Source organism: Neomonachus schauinslandi, chromosome 6 (genome assembly GCF_002201575.2).
Source record: "Neomonachus schauinslandi chromosome 6, ASM220157v2, whole genome shotgun sequence".
Classification (NCBI taxonomy): domain Eukaryota; kingdom Metazoa; phylum Chordata; class Mammalia; order Carnivora; family Phocidae; genus Neomonachus; species Neomonachus schauinslandi.
The window spans coordinates 136822667-136841637 of record NC_058408.1 but is presented as its reverse complement, the minus strand read 5'-3'; the positions used below and the strand labels follow the sequence as shown (position 1 = coordinate 136841637).

At 38.0% G+C, this 18971-nt stretch overlaps 1 protein-coding gene and 1 pseudogene across 3 annotated transcripts in view; one reads left to right on the top strand and one right to left on the bottom strand.

Moving 5' to 3' along the window:
• VTI1A (vesicle transport through interaction with t-SNAREs 1A) overlaps positions 1 to 18971 on the bottom strand; it is a 346286-nt gene that overhangs the window by 269645 nt on the left and 57670 nt on the right. The gene's annotated exons all lie outside the window — the stretch shown is intronic.
• Positions 10370 to 10755, top strand: LOC110589148 (annotated as a pseudogene).

Genomic DNA, 18971 nt, shown 5'->3' with positions numbered 1-18971 from the left:
TTTCCCCTAATACTTGCTTTTGAACCTGTGTTGTGACAGATTCTTTATTACAGTATATGCTGTGTTATAGTGAGGTTACAGTTCTCATAATTCAGAGATGCCTTTTAATGCTTTATAAATATAGCCAATAAAACTATGATGGTTAGGCAGTAAAACTAAGTTCTTTGAGCCCAAATTCTCTATGAAAACATTCTGAAGATTACTTCCCCATCCAGGTGACCCCAAACTATAATGTATAATAAATATAAATATTCATACCTGATTCATAAACAACATGTGCTTCCTCTAAGACTCTCTACCTTCAGTTGAACAGAATAAAATCCTGCCTACTCAGGGGTTTTACTTCATCAGTTAAATGTTGTTTCTTTAAATAATCAGTCTATCACTTTCTACTGGGTCTTTCCTTTAAGGACATAAACATTCCTAAGTGTACCTAGATTTATATATGTCAAAATGTTATTTCAGACAGTACTATACTGCCTAGCCAATGCCCAATCTCTCTTTATCCTTCCCTTCCTGGCCAAGCTTCTTGAACAAGTATTCCATGAACATTAACCTCACTTACTCATGCCCCAGCCACTTCTCAACTTAAACAAACTTGATGCTTTCCGCCATGCCACAGGACTCCCTAGGATCACCAGTATCTTAGTAGTTGACGAAGTCATTGGCCATGTTTTCTAAGTAAACTTTTGAAGTTTTAGAATAAAGATTTATAAAAAAAAGTTACAAAGATAGTAGAGTCCACATAGAACCCACACTTAGTTTCCCCTATTATTAACAACTTACATTAGTATGGTACATTTGTCACAGTTAATAAATCAATAGTCCATTATTACACATTATTATTAACTAAAGTACATACTTTTTCCAGATTTCCTTAATACCTAATGTTCTTTTTCTGTTCCAGATACCATCCAGGATTCCATGTTACATTTACTAGTCATGTGTTCTCAGGCTCCTCTTGGCTGTGACAATTTCTCAGACTTTCCTTATTTTTGATGATTTTGAAAGTTTTGAAGAGCACTGGTCAGGTGTTTTGTAGAATGTCCCTCAATTGGGATCTGTCTGATGTTCTTCTCCTGACTAGACTGTGGTAATGTTTTCGGAGGAAGACCAAAGACGTAAAGAGCCATTTTCAACAGATCATATCCAAGGTACATACTACCAACATGACTTATCACTATTGATGTTGACCTTGGTACCTGGCTGAGGTAGTGTTTGTCATGTTTCTCCACTGAAAAGCTACTCTTTTCCCCTTCTGTACTGTACTTAATATGTGCAGCCCACGTTTAAGAAGTGGGGAGTTAAGCTCTATCTCTTTCAGGGAGGAGTATCTTCATAAGTCATTTGGCATTCTTCTGTATGAAAGAGGTCTACTCAATCATTATTCAATCATTTGTCGATATCAGTATGGACTTATGGATATTTATTTTGTACTTATAGTCTAATACTACATCATTAATTTTGTTGCTCAAATTGTACCAGCTTTGGCTCCAATGGCCACCTTTCAGTCCTCTTCTCATTTGACCTCTTGATAGCATCTGACATTGTTGCCCACTTTCTCCTTAGCAATGACAGCACCATCCTCCTTGGGAATTCCTCCCATCCTTCTGGTCTCTCCTCAGTCTCCTTCATTATAACTTCTCTCTCAGTCTGACTAGGTCTTCATCCTAGACTTCTTCTCACTCATCTGAATGATCTTATTTTTATCCACTGTTCTAACTACCAGCTAGAAGTTGGCAAAGACATGTTTTTTGCATACTTTTCTTACAAATCTAATTCCTACTGGGTGCCTTAGAAAACCTGAAGGCATCTCAGACTTAACACAGACACAGTGGGGCATTTTATTTCTCTTATACTGCTCCTCCTTCTGTTTTCCCTAGTTTGATGTATGGTTTTACCATGCACATAGTCTCCCCAGATAAAAATCTAAAAATTATTCCCAAATCTAATACATCACCAATCACTATGGATTATTTTTCAGAATATCTACAACTGGGCCTCTTAGCGATATTTCCAGGATACCTGTTGTCTTATGAACTAGTCCCAATTCTTTCCTTATAACTGTTGTTACCACATATTTCAACCCTCTTTTTATACATGAATTATATTTGAGAGATACCTGTATGGTAAGCCTGACATGTTTTAAGGCAGAGGTAGGCCAAATGTTAAAAATTCTGAGTTCCTCATCTTACGAAGTAAAGGAGACCCCTTCAAACCTATCTCTTGCAGAATATCAAAGCTCCACAACAATCACTGTCTAAAGATATAACTTATTACAGAATAGGAAAATAGAAATACTTAAAATAGATAGCAAATACATTTGACAAAAGCTAATACAGGAATACCCTGTTTTTGGAAGATTCACATTATGCCACTTTAAAGGCCTACATCAGTACCTGTTTTTGCTAATGGGAAGAAATCTGAAGAGGATTTTTGCTTTTACAAAAAAAGGTGAATAACATTCAGTATTTGTTTTTCAGTGAGCTGTTAGGGAGGCAGCTCCCACCCTAACCAGTGAAAGTGGCCCCACTCAGCTCCTTCCCCAGGAACAGCACACAGCATCTCAGCATCAGGGCTCTGAACTGGGGCTGTGAGCATCCGTATTCATCTCCATTTATTTTGTGTATCCATTAGCAAGCTGTGTCCTAAGGTATCAGAAAAGCTTAAAAGAGGTTATTCTTTGGGTCTGAGAATGTTAAAAAATCTTTCCATATAACAATGATCATTGTTTCTTTGCTTTACATCATTTTGGCTTACGAATGGTTTCATAGGAACACTCTGCTTTCTGATAGCAGGGGAAACCTGGATACTATGGGAAAATGCTAAGCAACAAACCTCTCTCCAACTTTATAAGTCAATATCACATTTCCCTTTAATTTCAAATATAGGCATACCTCATACAAGCTAGTTTTTTGTTCTCCTAAGTCAGATATTCCCATTTTTTTATTATGTAGAAGCTAAAAGACCACCATTTCAAACGACATGATGTGCATGCATATTTCTTCTTTGTTTGTCTGATTTGTGTAGCTCAGGAATATGGATTACTTCTGTTATCTGCATGAAGAAGCTCTGCTACAAGCCTGGCATTCAGTTTGCTTTTATCTCTGAGACCCCAAATTGTACCGTTAGGCAACAGAGGGCACTTATCTAGATTGAACTGTCATACAAATAGATTTTTGTCAGCCATTCAATTTGTATTGGGGAACACGCCAACAAAAACAAAACCTGGCAATTTAAAACAACAAACCTATCCTCTCCTGACAGGAACAAATTGCTGTATTTCAAATGAATAAGAATTACTATAGATCGCACATCCTGTGTGTGGGTGCTACGGAAAGAAAAACAGTCTTGAAACTAATTCTGTCTAGTTTTTCTGGCTGTGGTCTAACATAAAGCAAGCATGCAGTCTACTTAATACTCATAAGCACACAAGGAAAAAAAAAAACACTGACAGGAATTACATGTTATCAGAGGACAATGAGACTTTCTAATAAAATTCTGGGTCAAAAATCAGTGGCTACATGAAGAAGGCAACATTGTGCTGCATTTTTACTTTGTTCCCTGAACTCTGGTCCTTCCAGGAATACAGGTGGTACCTATGCCCACAAAATACTCAATATGACTAGTAAGACCATCATTTCCCCTGAGCCTAACTTGATTCTGGCTCTGTGTCCTCCATATTCACTGAAAACTTTAGAGAAACGACTTCACCATAGTTATACCCCTTCCATATCTCAGACCATTTTGAAAAATATTCAGAGTTCATCTATTCAAAGTTGGTTTTAACCTCAGACAGTAAAGATATTGATAAATTACATCAGTAAAAATACAGTAATAAAATTTTCACAACTTAAAAATAATTTCAATTTGTTCATCAGTATTTAAAATAGTTTAACCCCCTCTCCTATTATTTTTGTCTGATTTGAATCTCATTCCCTTTTTTATAAGCTGCATCTTCATTCTGGACTTCTGTAGTTACTCCTTCAGTGAAATCCCATCTTAGAGTTGTGGAATTATAAACTACTGTGAGGGAAATAAGCAAACATGAAAATTCAGCCCTGTGAATCCACATCAAGCTGAAATAGAAAATACATAAACTTGAAGGTAAAAAACCATGTAATTTTACTGAATAGAGATCTAATTTGTACGATTATTCAAACACAAATATTTACATTTAAAAATGAGTTTTCTTTGGTCAAGGAGGAGCAAGATGGCGGAGGAGAAGGAGAAGACCTAAATTTTGTCTGGTCCCAGGAATTCAGCTGGATGGGGATCAAACCATTCTTAACACCTACAAACTCAACAGGAGATCGAAGAAAAGAATAGCAGGAACTCTCTGAACAAAAAAGCGACCACTTTCTGGAAGGTAGGATGTGCAGAGAAGTGAATCCGAGGTGATATTCAGGAGGATAGACAGCGGGGGAGGGGGCCTCCGTCAGCCGCTACTGGCAAGTGATAGAGCCGCGAAGCACAAAATCGGAACTTTTAGAAGTCCGCTCCGCTGAGGGACCTCAATCCAGTGGCTAAGCAGGGGGTGGAACCCTCGCTAGGACAGTGTGGTCTCAGGACCCTCGGGGTTGCAGAAAGACGGGGGGGGCCTGAGTGCGGCAGACCTCCCAGGTATCAAAGCAGGGAAGCCGGCTGCAGAGACGAAGCCGAGGCATGGGCTCTCAGCTCGGGGTTGCCATAAACCGTGATCTGCAGCACAGTCGGGCCACTGCTCCTCCAGCAGGGACCCAACAAGCGGCAGATCCGGGGAGACTCCCCTTCTTCCCCCGGGGAGGAATGGTGCGGGAGTGCACTGCAGGGATCTGCTGGGCTTGGAGACTCCACACCGAGTCAGGTGCCAGAGATAGAAACGCTCGGTCACAGGCCAGGTGAACACGGAGTGCGGCCGGAGACTGGGAAGACGGGAGTGACTGACTGCTTTTCTCTGGGGGCTCACTGAGGAGCGGGGCCCCGAGTTCTCGGCTCCTCCGGGGTGGAGATTGGGAGGCCGCCATTTTCACTCTTGTCCTCCAAAGCTGTATGGAAAGCTTGCAGGGAACAAAAGCTCCCGAGAGCAAACCCAAGCAGATTACCTAGCCCCGACTGGCAAGGGTGGGGCAATTCCGCCTCCGGCAAAGACATTGGGAACCACGGCAACAGGCTCCTCCCCCAGAAGATCAGCGAGAACAGCCAGCCAAGACCAAGTTTACCGATCAATGAGAATGGCAGAACTCCAGTGCTGGGGGAATACTGCACATAGCATTCATGGCTTTTTTCCCTGTGATTCTTCTTTAGTCTTTCAAAGTTAATTTTTTTTAACTTTTTTTTAAATTTTTCTTTTTCCCTTTTGCAACCAACATCTTATCAATCCCTTTTTTAAAAATCTTTTTTATTTTTCATTTTTAGAGTCATATTCTATCCCTTCATTGTAGGTAACCTTATTTTTGGTATATATATATATGTAAGTTGTTCTCTCTTTAAAATTTTAGAATACAGTTTCTTCTAACAGACCAAAATATACCCTAAATCTCTAGTGAATGGCTTTGTTCTGGTCTCCTGCCTGATCACATTCTCTCCCTCTTTTTTTTTTTAATATCTCTTCTTTCTTTTTTCAACCAACTTCTTACCAATTCCTTTTATAAAATCTTTTATAATTATCTTTACAGTCATATTCCATCCCTTCGTCGTATTTACCCTTATTTTTGTACATATATAAGTTTTTCTTTCTTTAAAATTTTGGGAGTTTCTCCTAACAGACCAAAATACACCCAAAATCTAGTGTGTGGCACTGATCTATTCACCAGCCTGATCATATTTGATCATATACTTTTTTTTTTCTTTTTTCTTTCTTTCCCTTTCTTTTCCCCCAGTTTCAGGTCTCTTCTGATTTGTTTAGTGTATATTTTTCTGGGGTTGTTGTTACCCTATTAGCATTTTGTTCTCTCATTCATCTATTCTCCTCTGGACAAAATGACAAGACGGAAAAACTCACCTCAAAAAAAAAGAACAAGAGGCAGTACCAACTGCCAGGGACCTAATCAATACAGACATCAGTAAGATGTCGGAACTAGAGTTCAGAATGACGATTATAAAGATACTAGCTGGGCTTGAAAAAAGCATGGAAGATACTAGAGAAACCGTTACTGGAGAAATAAAAGAACTAAAATCTAACCAAGTCTAAATCAAAAAGGCTATTAATGAGGTGCAATAAAAAATGGAGGCTCTAACTGCTAGGATAAATGAGGCAGAAGAGAGAATTAGTGATATAGAAGACCAAATGATGGAGAATAAAGAAGCTGAGAAAAAGAGAGATAAACAACTACTGGATCACGAGGGCAGAATTCGAGAGATAAGTGGTACCATAAGATGAAACAATATTAGAATAATTGGGGTCCCAGAAGAAGAAGAAAGAGAGAGAGGGGCAGAAGGTATATTGGAGCAAATTATAGCAGAGAACTTCCCTAATTTGGGGAAGGAAACAGGCATCAAAATCCAGGAGGCACAGAGAACTCCCCTCAAAATCAATAAAAATAGGTCAACACCCAGACATCTAATAGTAAAACTTACGAGTCTCAGAGACAAAGAGAAAATCCTGAAAGCAGCTCGGGACAAGAGGTCTGTAACCTAAAATGGTAGAAACATTAGATTGGCAACAGACCTATCCAAAGAGACTTGGCAAGCCAGAAAGGACTGGCATGATATATTCAGAGCACTAAGTGAGAAAAATATGCAGCCAAGAATACTATATCCAGCCAGGCTGTCATTGAAAATAGAAGGAGAGAGAAAAAGCTTCCAGGACAAACAAAAACTAAAAGAATTTGCAAACACAAAACCAGCCCTACAAGAAATATTGAAAGCAGTCCTCTAAGCAAAGAGAGAGCCTAAAAGCAACATAGACCAGAAAAGGAACACAGACAATATACAGTAACAGTCACCTTTCAGGCAATACAATGGCACTAAATTCATATCTTTCAATAGTTACCCTGAATGTAAATGGGCTAAATGCCCCAATCAAAAGACACAGGCTATCAGACTGGATTAAAAAACAGGACCCATCGATATGCTGTCTGCAAGAGACTCATTTTAGACCCAAAGACACCTCCAGATTGAAAGTGAAGGGGTGGAAAACCATTTACCATGCTAATGGACATCAAAAGGAAGCTGGGGTGGCAATCCTTATACCAGACAAATTAGATTTTAAACCAAAGACTATAATAAGAGATGAGGAAGGACACTATATCATACGTAAAGGGTCTATCCAACAAGAAGATCTAACAATTGTAAATATCTATGCCCCTAACATGGGAGCAGCCAATTGTATAAGCCAAGTAATTACAAAAGCAAAGAAACACATCGACAACAATACAATAATAGTGGGGGACTTCAACACCCCCTCACTGAAATGGACAGATCATCTAAGCAAAAGATCAACAAGGAAATAAAGACTTTAAATGATACACTGGACCAAATGGACTTCAGGGATATATTCAAAACATTCCATCCCAAAGCAGCAGAATACACATTCTTCTCTAGTGCCCATGGAACATTCTCCAGAATAGATCACATCCTAGGTCACAAATCAGGTCTCAACCGGTACCAAAAGATTGGGATCATTCCCTGCGTATTTTCAGACCACAATGCTTTGAAACTAGAACTCAATCACAAGAGGAAAGTCAGAAAGAACTCAAATACATGGAGGCTAAAGAGCATCCTACTAAAGAATGAATGGGTCAACCAGGAAATTAAAGAAGAATTTAAAAAATTCATGGAAACCAATGAAAATGAAAACACAACTGTTCAAAATCTTTGGGATGCAGCAAAGGCAGTCCTAAGAGGAAAGTATATAGCAATAAAAGCCTTTCTCAAGAAACAAGAATGGTCTCAAATACACAACCTAACCCTACACCTAAAGGAGCTGGAGAAAGAACAGCAAATAAAGCCTAAACCCAGCAGGAGAAGAGAAATAATAAAGATCAGAGCAGAAATCAATGAAATAGAAACCAAAAAAACAGTAGAACAGATCAATGAGACTAGGAGCTGGTTCTTTGAAAGAATTAATAAGATTGATAAACCCCTGGCCAGACTTATCAAAAAGAAAAGAGAAATGACCCAAATAAATAAAATTATGAATGAAAGAGGAGAGATCACAGCCAACACCAAAGAAATACAAACAATTATAAGAACATATTATGAGCAACTATATGGCAGCAAATTAGATAATCTGGAAGAAATGGATGCATTCCTAGAGATGTATAAACTACCAAAACGTTACCAGGAAGAAATGGAAAACCTGAACAAACCTCTAACCACTTAGGAAATTGAAGCAGTCATCAAAAATCTCCCAAAAAACAAAAGCCCAGGGCCAGATGGCTTCCCAGGGGAATTCTACCAAACATTTCAAGAAGAATTAATACCTATTCTTCTGAAACTGTTCCAAAAAATAGAAATGGAAGGAAAACCTCCAAGCTCATTTTATGAGGCCAGCACTACCTTGATCCCAAAATCAGACAAAGACCCCATCAGAAAGGAGAATTACAGACCAATATCCTTGATGAACATGGATGCAAAAATTTTCACCAAAATACTAGCCAATTGGATCCAACAGTACATTAAAAGGATTATTCACCACGACCAAGTGGGATTTATCCCTGGGCTGCAAGGTTGGTTCAACATCCACAAATCAATCAATGTGATACAAAACATTAATAAAAGAAAGAATAAGAACCATATGATCCTCTCAATAGATACAGAAAAAGCATTTGACAAAGTACAGCATCCTTTCTTGATTAAAACTCTTCAGAGTGTAGGGATAGAGGGTACATACCTCAATATCATAAAAGCCATCTATGAAAAATCCACAGTGAATATCATTCTCAATGGGAAAAACTGAGAGCTTTCCCCCTAAGGTCAGGAACACGGCAGGGATGCCCACTATTATCACTGCTATTCAACATAGTACTAGAAGTCCTAGCCACAGCAATCAGACAACGAAAAGAAATAAAAGATATCTGAATCGGCAAAGAAGAAGTCAAACTCTCACTCTTTGCAGATGATATGATGCTTTATGTGGAAAACCCAAAAGACTCCACCCCAAAATGGCTAGCACTCATACAGGAATTCAGTACAGTGGCAGGATATAAAATCAATGCACAGAAATCAGTGGCATTTCTATACACCAACAAGACAGAAGAAAGAGAAATTAAGGAGTCGATCACATTTACAATTGCACCCAAAACCATAAGATACCTAGGAATAAGTCTAACCAAAGAGGCAAAGAATCTGTACTCAGAAAGCTATAAAATACTCATGAAAGAAATTGAGGAAGACACAAAGAAATGGAAAAATGTTCCATGCTCATGGATTGGAAGAACAAATATTGTGAAGATGTCAATGCTACCTAGAGCAATCTACACATTCAATGCAATCCCTATTAAAATACCATCCACTTTTTTCAAAGAAATTGAACAAATAATCCTAAAATCTGCATGGAACCAGAAAAGACCCCGAATAGCCAGAGGAATGTTGAAAAAGAAAAGCAAAGCTGGTGGCATCACAATTCCGGACTTCAAACTCTATTACAAAGCTGTAATCATCAAAGACAGTATGGTACTGCCACAAAAACAGACACATAGGTCAATGGAACAGAATAGAGAGCCCAGAAATGGACCCTCAACTCTATGGTCAACTCATCTTTGACAAAGCAGGAAGGAATGTCCAATGGGAAAAGAATATCCAGTGGAAAAAGACAGTCTCTTCAACAAATGGTGTTGGGAAAATTGGACAGCCACATGCAGAAGAATGAAACTGGACCATTTCCTTACACCACACACAAAAATAGACTCAAAATGGATGAAAGACCTAAATGTGAGACAGGAGTCCATCAAAATCCTAGAGGAGAACACAGGCAGCAACCTCTTTGACCTCAGCCACAGCAACTTCTTCCTAGAAACATCGCCAAAGGCAAGGGAAGCAAGGGCAAAAATGAACTATTGGGACTTCATCAACATAAAAAGCTTTTGCACAGCAGAGGAAACAGTCAACAAAACCAAAAGACAACTGACAGAATGGGAGAAGATATTTGCAAATGACATATCAGATAAAAGGCTAGTATCCAAAATCTATAAAGAACTTATCAAACTCAACACCCAAAGAACCAATGATCCAATTAAGAAATGGGCAGAAGACATGAACAGATATTTTTCCAAAGAAGACATCCAAATGGCCAACAGACACACGAAAAAGTGCACAACATGGCTCGCATCAGGGAAATCCAAATCAAAACCTCAACGAAGCTGGCCGGCACACCACCACGCATGTGTATCAACTACGAGGGTGGGTGCTGGGCAGGAGGCTTTTGACTAACAGCACAGGCACACCTGTTGGTGTCCCGATGGAGCAGCATGCTAGTCATCCCAACAGAAAAGCCAAAGAGGAAAGTAATGTTGTGCCTCTTTGTCAAGCCAAACCCTCCCCTAGCTTTACTAATGTTCAAGCAAGTTCCCCACCGGCCACTTTCCTGAACATCCAGAACACAAAGCTGCCCTTAGGAGTTGACCACAAGCCCAAAGAATGCCTGAGACTCCTAGAATGTATGTATGCCAATCTCCAGCTCCAGACCCAGCTCGCCCAACAACAGGTGGCTATTTTGGAAAATTTATAAGCATCCATGACACAGCTGGCTCCTGGGAAGGGAAGCAAAACTCTTCTCTCCCAGCCTTATCCCGCAATCTGTTGTTAAATCACTTGCCCCAGCTCAGTAAATGAATTGTGGAACACACACAAAAAAAACCTCAATGAGATACCACCTCACACCAGTCAGAATGGCTAAAATTAATAAGTCAGGAAATGACAGATGTTGGTGTGGATGCAGAGAAAGGGGAACCCTCCTACACTTTGGTGGGAATGCAAGCTGGTGCAGCCACTCTGGAAAACAGTATGGAGGTTCCTCAAAAAGTTGAAAATAGTACGTCCCAGCAATTGCACTACTGGGTATTTACTCCAAAGATACAAATGTAGGGATCCAAAAGGGTATGTGCACCCCGATATTTATAGCAGCAATGTCCACAATAGCCAAACTATGGAAATGGCCAAGATGTCCATCAACAGATGAATGGATAAAGAGGATATGGTATATATATACAATGGAATATTATTCAGCCATCAAAAAAACCAAAATCTTGCCATTTGCAACAACGTGGATGGAACTAGAGGGTATTATGCTAAGCGAAATAAGTCAATCAGAGAAAGACATGTATCATTTGATCTCAATGATATGAGGAATTCTTAATCTCAGGAAATAAACTGAGGGTTGCTGGAGTGGTGGGGGGTGGGGGGGATGGGGTGGCTGGGTGACAGACATTGGGGAAGGTATGTGCTATGGTGAGCGCTGTGAATTGTGTAAGACTGATGAATCACAGACCTGTACCTCTGAAACAAATAATACATTATATGTAAAAAAAAAAAAAAAAAAAGAAGATATTAGGAAGGGAAAAATGAAGGGGGGGAAATCAGAGGGGGAGATGAACCATGAGAGACTATGGACTCTAAGAAACAAACTGAGGGTTCTAGAGGGGAAGGGGGTGGGAGGATGGGTTAGCCTGGTGATGGGTATTAAAGAGGGCACGTTCTGCATGGAGCACTGGGTGTTATACACAAACAATGAATCACGGAACACTACATCAAAAATTAATGATGTAATGTATGGTGATTAACATAACATAATAAAAGAAAATTTTTAAAAAATGAGTTTTCTTTAATAAAAATTATGTCACAAGAATTTGGCATATGTCACATGAAGAAGCTATAACATTACATGTTGTAGCAACAGGTGCTGGGTGTCAGGTCTTCAGATTTTATTAGGGACAATCTGAAAAAATAGTATACTCCAGACACAAGGCATGAAAAGGATCTCATGAATGGGTAGTTAAATAGATAACAGGCCAAGGTGAAATATAATAGTTCAAGTTGCCTCTACATTTTGGTAAATAATAGAGCTATCTAAGAAAAAATATTTTTACTTTGAAGAAAGGTAAAAATTACATTACTTTAAAAAAACATGAACAGATGCATGATGTATGCAACATACTCTCAAAGGGTTCAGAAAACAGGGACATATATGTAGAGAGTAAAAAGATCAGTAGAGAAAGCATGCACAGATGATAAAGCAAATGGAACAAAATGCTAATAGGTAAAGCTAGATAAAGAATATATGTATGTTCTTTGTACTATTCTTTAAACTTTTCTGAAAGTTTGGGATTATTTCCAAATAAAAAGTTTACAATGATTAAAAGTGTGAAAAGATTAGGGGGGGAAGAAGGTAGAGGCTCTTGATAAGCTATTTTTCTACAGTTAATGTCTGAGATTAACTAAATGTCCATATAAATCCTTGATTAGATAATCGTTCTTGTTAATCAAAAATATGAGACCATTCCTCAGAATGGTCAAAATCAGACAACTGAAACTGCTAATTTTTATCATATATGATGGGGTTTTCCATTTTTTTCAGTAAAAATAAAGAACTTTATTTGTTAAGGTTATTTTTTAAAGATTTTATTTATTTATTTGACAGAAAGCAGGAGAGAGAGAGAAAGCGACAAGCAAGGGGAGCAGCACAGAGAGAGGGAGAAGCAGGCTCCCCACTGAGCAGGGAGCCCGAAGAGGGGCTTGATCCCAGGACCCCGGGATCATGACCTGAGCAGAAGACAGATGCTTAACCAACTGAGCCACCCAAGTGCCCCTTTTTTGCTAGTTTTAAATTAGCAACATAATTTTCTTTTTGTAGTTCAACTATTAAAATGGACTCAATCTAAATCATCCATGGTTGGGGCACCTGGGTGGCTCAGTCGGTTAGGCAGTTAAGCATCTGCCTTCCGCTCAGGTCATGATCATGGGGCCCTGGGATCGAGCCCCATGTCAGGCTCCCTGCTCAGGAGGGAGTCTGCTTATACCTCTCCTTCTGTCCCTCCACCCCCAGTTCATGCTCTACCTCTCTCCCTCTCTCTCAAATGAATAAATAAAATCTTAAAAAAAAAAAATCATCCATGGTCAGAGAAGTTCAAAGCTTTCAGGTTAATAATAAGAGTTAAAACAGTTTGACAGTAAAGTCCAATTCTTTTCCAATTCCTTCATTTCATTCAGAATTAGAACTTTTGAGGACACTAATTCTAAATTAGGTTGCTTAAAAGATAATAAGAAATGATTTATCATTATTATTTCTTTTAACAAAAATGCCTAGAGGATCCTAATACAAATCTCATTGGAGTGTTTGCACTAACTACATATCTTCTACCATGCTCTTAGGTCATTCTCTAATGTTCTTGAAGAGAACACACATTCTCAGATAGACATGTGCCTGCTACACTTTGACTTGATTTGGCAACCAAGGTATTGCTGATCTGTCTAATTTTGAGTGTGATGGTCCTGGACAGGGACTGAATGCAATTCTATTCTCTAAAAAGAACACAGCCAATTTTGGTGCTCTATAAATATGCAATCATAATAGAACCTTAGGGCTAGAAGGGACCTTGAGAGGTCCTCCAGTCTGCCTTGCTCCCTTATATCATCCTACACTAAATGTATCTTATAAAGACCTATGGAAGGAGGTGCCTCAATTTTCACAAATGAGGTTTACCAACAGTCACTGGCCACTGTCAGGAACTAGTTCCCTACTTAAACTCAAATGTATGGTACTATAGTTATGCATACAGTACAGACCAACAACACCTACTGACCATACTTGGCATAACAGTTCTTCACAGACTTGAAGACACTTAAAAACTCCACAACTTTCCATCACAGAAAATGATCCCAGGACCTTTCTTTATCTGCCTAATTTTCCAACTGTTTATTATCTGAGGGGCCCACTCCAGTATTTTCTATGTTATTTTTAGGAATGGTAGCCCTAATTGCACCCAGAGGTGGACATTAGTAGATTCTTCCAAAATCTAACATGAACCAATGTGTACCCAATCTTATTCATGATATGTAAAGCTGAGAAGGTCACTCTTTTTTCTTTTCTTCCTTATTTCTGCTCTGAATACATTTAATATTCTTTACACACATTAATTTTTATTTGAGTTATTACTCTTATTTTCTGGTCCTTTGAAGACACAATATGATAAATCAGAGAGACCTCCAATTTGGGCATCTGATGAACCTAGATTCAAATCCCAGCTTTGTCCTTTTCTAGTTGTGATTACTAAGCAAGTTTTTGAATCCCTATGTACCTCAGGTCTAATCGAGATAAAGTTTATGGAACAGTTAGTATAGTGTTGAGCATGTACTAGGAATTAAAGAAAAATTACTGCTCTGATAATAATAATTATTATTATTGAGAATGCCAGCAAGCCTCTTTCTCCAGTGTCTCAAACTCTGGGTTTGCTGCCTCAGCTCTTTAAGATGACCTCACACACCATTGGCCCAACATGGCCACGTCAGTTCTGCTCCCAGTTGTCATCTGAACTCCTGATATAAAGCCCTGATTGCAAAAAAAAAAAAAAAAAAAAAAAAAGACCTGATTGCCATTCCAATCCAGTTCCTTCTGGCTCTTGGGACTCGATTTTGTCTCTTATTTTTGGCCTTTTTTTCTTTTGACTCTTTTTGCTTATATCTGAACTTACGTTCCTCTGCTTTGAGCCTTAATGGTTTCTGAGTGTTTAGGTTCCAATTCACTCTTTTGCTCTGTCTCTAGAAGAGAAAATACCTGTCTATGTTACCCAAGCTCTAAAAAGAAGTCAGGCAGTAATACAAGACAGAAGCTTCAAAGATAATGCACTTCATTATCAGCACATTATTTAACAGTATGAATTAAACTAACCATGGTTTAAATCCCAGTGTTGCTATTTATTATCTGTGTGACTGCAGAGAGGGTGTCTAACCTTTCTGAGTCTCCGTCTGTACATCTGCATAAGAAAAATAAATATGCCTTGTTGTAATGATTACATGGGACTTGCAATAAGAACACCGCTGCAGAAGTTAGCAGGTTCCCTCTAAGTCATCATTTTCCCTCTCCTTTCCTTCTGGGGTGGGTGGGTGAAAAACAAGAACAAATATATTCTGAATTCTCTATGCTTGGCAAAACTAGAAACCAGATATTATTCATAGATCTCAAAATATGTGAAGAGCCGTCCAAAAGCAGATGAGATCATGCAGAACCACTTGGTAGAGGGTGACAAAATGCATGAAGGTTAAGAGGTCTCAATAATAGCTAAGCTCAACAGGCACCAGCCAAAATATACTTCCTAAAGGTGGGAGACTCATTCTGAAGCATAAAGTCTATATGCTTTGTTTGAAACAATGGAAGTGGGGACAGGCTAAGTGGCCACTGGCAGAAGCCTTCCTAGACATAGTTTGTTCAAAGAAGCAGAAGAGGCAGTGGTAATTAAAGAATAACATGGGACTTCAGTTCCTTAAAGAATACAGAAGGTTATAAGAGACAATTGCCTTCACCTTAACAAACAAAGCAAGCTGGAGAAGTGACAAAATCATCATTTTTAAAACCTAAGAGAGAGCTGATGGCACAAAGACACTCAAGTGAAACATTCCAGAAAATCCATGAGCATTTCATAATAAAGAAGAGACCCATGGTTGTTCCCCTTCCTGAAGGAGTAGAATAAGCCTACACAGATACAGGTAAGAAGAAACCAGCCAAACTTTTAACAAACTTTTGGGTCCGCATCAGTGCTGGCACAACATATTAGGATTTCAAAGAACCTGAGCCACAGAGTGAGGTATAAGGTTCATTAACCAATGCTTTTCTATGAGTCATCACTGAGTGCTCAGGACATGGTATAACTGCTGAGAGAGATGTTACCCTCGGCTATGCAAGACCTCCCTAAATCTAAGGTAGTTGACCCTCTGAAGGTGGGATGCAAGGCAGCAGAGCTAAGAGAAGTCCATGTTAAGTACTCTGAGATCTTGGATATTGCAGGCTAGGGATGGGGCAAGAGAGCTCATAGAAACCTATCTGAGGCATTCCAGCATTTTAGCCACCAAAGGTTAGAGTAGGAGAGGGGAACAGGAGAGTTGAGAGAAAATGCTCTAAGGAATTCTGGGTCTTCAAAGAGTATAACCTCACTAATTTCCACTTAGTTTAAGTGGAGCAGAGAGAAATCTCCAAAGGTATAGACAGTCAAGATCAGGACTGGAGAGCAAAGACAATGCCCCAGAGACTTAAAAAGTTAGCAGTGGGGCTATAAAGCAGAGAAAGAGATCCCACAAACCAAAAAGATGGTGGCTTGGCTGAAAAGCAGAATGAGATCTCTGGAAATTCACCAGTGCTCAAAGCTCAAGCCCTGCTGAAAGGAAAAGCCTAACCACATCCTCAAAATGTGAATTAAACTGAAACTGCAAAAAAGAGCCCACACACAGTCCAATTATAGGTTAGATTGACTTAGCCACTCCACCATAGAAGCCTGATAGAAAAGGGAGGGTTTTGTTTTGTGTTTTATTTTTTGATAAAATTTTACTTACTTTGCTCCCTATTGCTCTTTTATGTAAAATATCCAGCACACAATCAAAAATTACAAGACACATGAAAAAGCAAGAAAATGTGACCCATGATCACACACTCAGAGATGATCCTTGTATTGGAATTATCACACAGGGACTTTAAAATAACTATGATAAAAATACTAAGGGATATGGTAGAAAAGATGGACAGTACACATTGAAGAGATGGGGAATTTCAGTAGAGAAAGAGAGACTATAAAAATAAACCAAATATATAGAAATGATAGCACAAAAAATATGGTTATCAAAATGTAATTAAAATGATATTGTTAAAAATTACTTAAGAGCATACTAGAAAGGGCAAAGAAAAGGACCCATAAACTTAAAAGGAGATCAATGAAAAGTACACAAACCAAAAAACAAAGATACAAAAAAAGTGAAAAAAGCAAAGCAAAGTGCACAAGAACTGCAGAATAATATTAAATGACCTAACATATTTGTAATTGGAGTCAAAAAAAGAAAATAGAGAAAATGGGGCAGAAGAAATATTTAAATAAATAATGACTGAAAACTTTATCAAACTGATGAAAGATATCACCCCATAGGTCCAGCAAACTCAATGAATCACCAGCAAGTTCACACCTGCTGCAAAGAAACCACACCTAGGTACAACATAATTAAACCTCCCGCTGAAACACAAAGATACATAACAAATCTTAAAAGGAGCCACAGGATAAGAGAACATTCATCACATATAGAGAGTAAAAATGACATAAATGATGGATGACTTCTCACCAGCAACAATGGAGGCCAGAGGATAATAAAATTATACCTTTGAAGTGTAGAAAGGTAGGAAAATAAACAAACTTGTCAAACCAAGAGTCAATGTCCAGTGAAAATATTATTTAAAGCTGATGGTGAAATAAAGATGCTTTTTTTTCCCCAGATAGATAAAAGCAGAAAGAATTCATCTCCAGTGGAACTAACTGGGTATGCTAAAATGAGTTCTTCAGACTGAAGAGATAAGACACCAAATGGAAATTATGAACTGCATAAAGGAAAAAAAGAGCTCCAATAAGTAAATATCTGGGTGGATATAAAACACTTTTTCTAAGTATATGTCACGAGGCTCACAGCATATGTAGGAGTAAAATGTAAAACAACAAGGGTACAAAGGGTGGGATGGAATTCTACTATGGAAGTTCTTAACATTGTCCATGAAGTAAAATGATATTGTTTGAAAGCAGACTGTAGTAACTTCAAGATACACACTGTACTCTCTTACAGGAATCACTAAAAAATAATACAGAGGTATACTTAAAAATTTAATACAGGAGATAGAACATAATATTAGAAACTATGTGATTTATTCAAAAGAAGGCAAGAAATAAGGACCAAAGGAACAAAGAATAAGCACACTATATATACAGTCACATACACGTCAAGTATACCTCAATAGAGCTGTTTTTCAAAAAAAGAAAAAAAACAAAGTGAGTACTAATACTACTATTACTTAACATTTTACTGGAAATACTAGCAAACACAATTAGAAGTATAAAATTAAAGAAAACACCATCACTACTTACAAATGATGTATATCTCAAAAATTCAAGAGACTCAGCTGAAATTGCAAACAGTAAGTGAATATAATAAGAGAGCAAGTTGAAATATTAAAATACAGAAAACAATTCATATACACAAATGACAGTGAATTAGAAGATGTAATGGAAGAAAGGCTCCCATTTAAGGTAAAAACATAAAATATAAAACAACCAAGAATAATTTTACCTTAATTCATTTATAATCCTGAGGTGAGAAAGCCTTTCTAACTATGATTCTAAATACAGAACCATAAAAGATAGATGATTTTGACCATACAAAAGACAAATATTTTTGAATGGCAAAATACAGAACAAAGATAGAATAAATTTAGTGTTCAATTTAACAAAGTCTAAGACAAACTATAAACTGAAAAAAAAGTACAAATTCTATTTTGAACGAGGGTTAATCTTCAAGACATACCAGGCAATACCTTTTGGACATTGTGGGTTTGGTTCCAGACCACGACAATAAAGCAAATATTGCAATATAAAGTGATTCAAATTAATTTCTTGGTTTCCCAGTGTATATAAAAGTTATGTTTACACTGTACTGTAGTCTATTAAGTGTGTAGTAGCATTGTGTCTAGAAAAAGTGTGTATACCTTAATTTAAAAATATTGCTAAAAAATGTTAACCATATCTGAGCTTTCAACGAGTCATAATCTGATCACAGATCATCATAAAAATATAATAATAATGAAAGGATTGAAATATTCAGTTAGTACTGAGAATTACCAAAATGTGACACAGAGACACAAAGCGAGCAAATGCTGTTGGAACAATGGCGTCAACAGAGTTGCTCGACACAGAGTTGCCACAAACTTTCAATTTGTAAAAAACACAATATCTGTGAAGCACCATAAAATGAAGCATGCTTGTATAAAGAATTCGTAGACGTTAATATGAAAAAGAGCAACAATCACCAGTCCC